Source organism: Grammomys surdaster, unplaced genomic scaffold, assembly GCF_004785775.1.
Source record: "Grammomys surdaster isolate TR1022 unplaced genomic scaffold, NIH_TR_1.0 201, whole genome shotgun sequence".
Lineage (NCBI taxonomy): Eukaryota > Metazoa > Chordata > Mammalia > Rodentia > Muridae > Grammomys > Grammomys surdaster.
The window spans coordinates 1,626,095-1,632,609 of NW_021604646.1; positions in this window are offsets into that span (position 1 = coordinate 1,626,095).

Consider the following 6,515-nt stretch of genomic DNA (forward strand, 5'->3'; position numbering starts at 1 on the left):
GATTTTCCCACTCCATGAAGGTATAAGAGGCAGTTCAGTTGTTAACCTATACCTTAGTGGCTACGTTTCCTTCCTTCCTTCTATCCTTCCTTCCTTCCTTCCTTCCTTCCTTCCTTCCTTCCTTCCTTCCTTCCTTCCTCTGTCCCTCCCTCCCTCCCTTTCAGTTATTCATTAATTATTTTTTTAAAAAAAGCATATAATTTTTGATGCTTTGCAGGATTACAGGCTATTCATTAATAGTCACCCTAGTTTTTGTGTAGTATACTTCCGCATTAGAAACAACAATGTTCAAGCTTGGAGTGATTAGTTTTGCTGAGAAATAGTTTAACTAACTTTCAGAAAATTGCAACCTGATAGAAAAATTTCAAACTTCCACTGTATCATGAAAGCTGATCATGCTTCTGCCTAAGCACTAAGATGAAGGCCTTCAATTGTCTACCCCTGGTTTTAAAAGAACATTATGTTACCAGGGTTTAGTTAGGATCTGTCTTCCATCTGTATCTCTATCTCCACTGGTGACATTCATCTGTCAGGGTGTCTGAACTTTCTGATCCTAGTTCAAGAACACTCTTCCAGACTCTTCTACACATATAGTTTAGTTAGTCCCTATTCATTTTTCAGATACCCACCATATTGATTTTTATTGATTCATATTTTCATTTGATTCATATTTGCAAGCTGAACAGCTAATCAGCTTCTTACTTGACCAATTTTTCATATTCAAACAGTTTTTATACGTATATACTTTGGGTTTTATACACATGCATGTACATATACATGTATGTGTGTGTGTGTGTACACTTGTGTGTGTTGATATTCTCCTTTAGAATGTTTTGGTTAGTATAACATTCCTATACTGGGCACAGAATGGGGCCTTACTGACATGCTTATTAAATGGATAGTGATATACAAAATTTTGTTTTAGGATTGGATCTACTTGAACTACGGTATACTGTGTGCTTGCTCAAAGTGTACTAGTGTGGCTTGAAGCTGTGAAACTAGACTTAGTATCAAAAAATGAGACTGTGTCAAACTCTGTAACTGACTATTGGAGTCCAACAAGACAGTAAAGACAGCTCTCTGGGTCTCTGTTTTATTCTCTGGGTAAGGACAATTAATGCTCTTCCTAGGGTTTTGGCAAGGACTAATGAAACTGTAAACTCTTAAAATATGAAAGCACCACAGGAATCTAAGGGATTGCTGCTACTTTTCATTTCCTAAGGGTAGCTGTAATCCTGATTGGTTTGTAAAAGCAATCCACACGGAGCACCCTGTTGGAATAGAGACAACAATGATCCCACTAATATACTTACTGCATGCCAGGTGGAGGCGTGTTCTAAGACCACTACAATCACACCATAATTATGAAGATCTTTCAAAGTATTTCAATTTATTTTGCTATTTCATTTAGATGTGTTTTTTTTGACGGTTATGTATTTCCACCTCAAAGAAAAATTAACTTTCCACTTAAAGGGGTAGCTAGTTAAGGAATGAAACTAAAGATCAGCGTACTTAGTAGTGTGAAGTTTCTCTGCTCTATTAAAGAACTGTGTGATTTAATTATGGCCCCTTTCACACCACGGATTTAATGGTGTTAGCCTGTTGACACCATCGCTGGCATGAATGGATACATTCATAAACTCCATTTCTTGAGAATTTTATGCATGTGTATAATGTACTTTAATCATTTCCACTCCCCACTTTATGCTCCAGCATCTTCCAGGTCTCTAACCTCTGCCTTTCCAATTTAATAGCCAATTTTTTTCTTAAACCAATCCAGGCCATTTAGTGCTGTCTGCATATGTATCAGGCCATAACAAATAATTTCTTTGAAGCCACACCCCTAAAACAATCCGTCAAAACAATAACAACAAAAAAAACAACAACAAAAAACTGACTGTTAGTTCGTCAATAGTCGTCCACTGCCAGTAACTCCTCTGGTAGGGATAGAACTTCTTGACTTCCTTTCCTTTCCATAATATAATTTTTTTAATAATTAAATTTGCTCTTAGACAAATTTCACCCATGTTAACCTGACTAACTTGCAAGTGCAATGAAAGAGCTGACTATCAAGTACCTTTATTTTAGAAGTAACATTATATTATCACATATTCATACACATTTAAGAATATTACATAGAAAATGAGACATAAAGTGTAGTATATGTCAGTAAACTAAGAATCATATCAGTCCAGTGCCTTGTAGTTACCAGCTTGAAAATGATGGAGACGATGAGAGGGATGTATTTCTGGAGCTCAATTTCCATCACATTTTGGTTATGCATATTTCCGATCATTTTTTCGTATTTCCTTGATTTATACCTTTATTGGGTAAATCAACATCTGAGGGAATAGACCCCCTTAATCCTGAATTCTATGTTTAATTTCTGAGATTTTCCATTTCTAGGTACAGGCTCAAATTCCTCCTATGAAAAGGTAAGATAAGCCCCAAAACTTATATATATATTCAACACCTGACATAGTTTTTGAGACACAATAGGGACTTGATAAATATTGTTCCATTTAACTAAACCTTGCATCACTTGATGAAAATCCTGGAAGGAATTACAGAATATTTTAAATACCTTTTGTACTTGTCCTTCTGGCTCCACTTAAAAATCACAATTTCTGCAGATGACCTTTCCCTAAACTGTATTATTTGCTGGCAAGAAAAAAGATTTAATTAAAAATTAAAGTCAGGAAAGTTTCCCCTAGGATTCAAAGTGTTCTACCTTTAGACAAGAGCATTGATAAAAAGAATTTGTTCTCACCCTGAAACAACCCAGTTACAGCTGATCTTCAAGAACTGAGCTATGCCCTTTTGCTGCTGATTAGATATTTTCATCTTAAAATTCCTACTTTGAAATGTGTAGTTATGAGATTAGAAAAAAATGGAAATGATTATTTGAGGACTTAGTAACTTCTTCATTTCATAGGAAAACATTTGAAGGCAGATATTGCATTGTAGAAGGCCATAGTACTCTAAAATTGCTATGTGACCCTTAGGACCCAGAAAAGCATTGACCAACTGAAGTTCCTCATTTTAAAAATATCTTTACATGGCCATTGTCATTATGTACCTTCATGGCCACATTTTCTATGTCTTCATAGCATGCCACCTCTACTTGGTTTTGGACAGGTGACTTTACTGATAGTCCTGTCAACTGATGAAGTTATATGGTCCAGCAAACCAGAGAATTACATCACTTTGTGTCCTGAGAGCCATAGTTAAGTTATCCTTATTCTTAAGACCATCTGACTTGTGTTTTTTGATTATTAGGAAACAGTATTTTATAGTTCTGAACACTGATGACAAACAGTATAATCCGTTTATGAATGATTCTCATCTGGATTCTATTTCTGGACTACTTTCTCTGTACCACTTACTCTGATATCTGAGACCCCCAAAAGAGTGATTCTTCTTTTCCTTGCTTTCTGACATTTGGTGTGTGAGAAACAGCAGGTGTGATGTGCCAGGCGTTGGGTCCTTCGTACTGTCTGTTGACCCGTTAACACTCAAATGCCTGCTTCCTTCTGTAAGCTAGCACCTACTGCCTGTGCAGCATTATTATTAATTAGCCCAACACTAAAAATAGTTCTCCAGCTTCTGAATGTGGTTTTCTCAGTGGTGCATTTTCTCAGGTCATTATCTTTTACAGTGTCAGTACACGGGGTGTTGTGGGAGTCACATCTCAGAAAAGAACTCAGAGAGTACTCCATTGTCTGAGAACTGGCTTGCTCTTTGTTACAGTTCTCCTATTTAGAAGTTGGCAGACTACTTACTGTGTTGTATTTGAGATCTGTATAAATGATGTACTCTTAAGCTAAAGTCTTTGTTTGTTTTTCAGTAGTGCATGCATTATACTTACAAAATGCCAACCTTCCTCTTAGGTGTCAAGTCCAGTCTATCAGCAATGGCCACTAAAGCCCATCACTGAGAAAGGTCATGAAGCTCAGCAAGATAGCACATTATTCCCAACCAGGTTAATGTAGCATGGATGCGAGCAGGAACAGATTCACAGATGGCTGATCTGCACTAGGAAATTGTAGTTTCATTTAACTGAGAAAATTTGAAATGAAAAGTAAGGCTATATTGAGTATTTTTGTATAAGTTTTACCTCTCATATTAAAAACGTGATGTTTTAAAGTATGGATTCCCTACCTCTAGGAAGGAATGAAAGTCTGAGAAAAGAAATAAAATCCATAGCTTTTCCCACTTTTCTTCTCTTTATTAACATCTCCCTCAAGGCTTATGCTCTCATCTTGGAAACTGAGGTCACAATGATGTTTTCTTGAGAGCTAACCTGAAGTACAACAGCTACCTGTGGAATCCACTGTGGAATCCATTGTTTTATTTTCTCCCAGATAATAAATATTATGATGTAGTAATGCTTTGGATATAGTTTGAGTCTGTCCTTCAATGTTTTGTCATTGATGCGTGGCTTTCAATGTGTGTATATGAATATATATATATATATATATATATATATATATATATATATATATATATATATAATCTCCAGACTAATCCACCTAATCCATCTTGTATTCTTATATCTTTGGCTTCCTGTCTTGGCTATGTAATTATCTTCACATCAGTTCCCACTATTACATCATCCATTTTGAAGTGTTCATGTGTCTACCCAATCTTCAATATTCTGCCCCTAAAATGGTAATCTAGAAAAACATCTTTACTTTATAAAGTACCTAATCCATGCTATATTATTATAGCCTTAAAAATGGACTAACATAATTTTTTATAGAATTATTTCAAAGCCTGACTACATTAACCCAGTTCTGCTACAAGACTTTTCACCACAAATATTAATATTGAGACTAACTTTTTTTTTAACTACAAGTGGGATATATAGTTAACTTTCATACTCAAAATTACTATTTCTATTTGGGCCAATAATAAACTATTGTGAATATATAGGTATGAAACATGGATGTGCAAAGATCTTCATGATCAGAGATAGAGTCCTTTGAGTACATGCCCAATGTTGTATAGCTCAATTGTATGTAATTCCACTTGGAGATACACCTCCCAGACTAATTTCCAAAGTGCCAGTACCAATTAATATTCCCTAATACAAGCACATAAGAGTTTCTCCTTCTGCACATTCATCACAGAATTTGTTATCATTTGTTTTTCTTATAACTGTTATTTTGTCTTTGGGAAGGTAGGATTTTAAAATAACTTTTAAATAATTTTTCTGGTGACTAAGGATGTTGGACACCTTTTAAAGTACTAACTAACCACTTATATTTGTTTGAGATGTGTCCAAGTTAATGTAGATTATTCATTGGACTTTCAGTTGCCTACTACAGCTAGATATAAAGACCCTACAATAGAAGATCATGTTCAGTTTGGATACAGGACTCATCAGAAAATCATCTCCCTGTGGGCTAGATTCCATTGTGCTAGACCAACATTACTGATGCTGTAACCCTCTACTACAGTTCCTCATATTGTGGTGACCTCCAACTATAAATTTATTTTTGTTGCTACTTCATAACTGTAAGTGTGCTATTGTTATCAATCACAGTGTAAATATTTTTGGAAACAGAAGTCTGGCAAATGGAGCACAACCCACAGGTTGAGAACAGCTGTCCTAGAAGGCACTAAGAATGGCATTAGGAAAGGAAATACATCAAAGATCTTACTCATTGCTTTCCTCTGTGTTGTTTCACAGCTATTGTACCAGGTAAGGTATATCCCCTGATTCAATAATATATATATATATATATTTAAGTACTCCCTTGGGTGAGTGCACATGCACACACACACGCATATGCACACATATACACACATATGCAAATACAAACACATATACTCACAAATATATAAACACATAAGCACACATACCTTCATATATACATAAACTTACATGCACATATTTATACCCACATGCACACACATAAATGCCTATACATTCATACAAACAGGTGTGGGACTGCGTAAGGGTATCTTGATTCTTGGCTGGGCATGGGCCTGGAACCCCAAGATTCCAAGGGAGAAACTAAGACAGGTGTTCTGCCACATGCCAAGAACTCAGGGTCCTTGACACACAGTCTAGTCTCCATAGACCTACATTGTTGAGTCATGTAGGTCATTGAGGTGGACAGGGCTCCCAAAGTGCAAAAGTAGAGGGCATGACTACAGGCCTCAGGCCCTAGAGAGATTTACATACTAATGAAGGCCAGAGGGGAGAGCCAATTAAACCTTCCCTAGAACCTCCGCCTTTCTCCCTTCCTATTTAACTCAGGTCTGCTCTGAGTTTCATGGGGTGTACATCCAGATCCATCTACCATTCGCCATGAAAATAAATCCTTTTTGGAACCAAGGACTTTCTCGTGTCTTTGGGACCTGCCACTGCTAAAGCCTGCAGCCTTTAGAACTCCAGACCTTTCTCCTGTTTGTGGGACCCACGGAGTGGAAAGCCTCTGGGACTCTGCCGTGCTCTTTTCCCACAAACAGGTATGCATGTTTCTGGTTTCCTCAGTACCCTGACA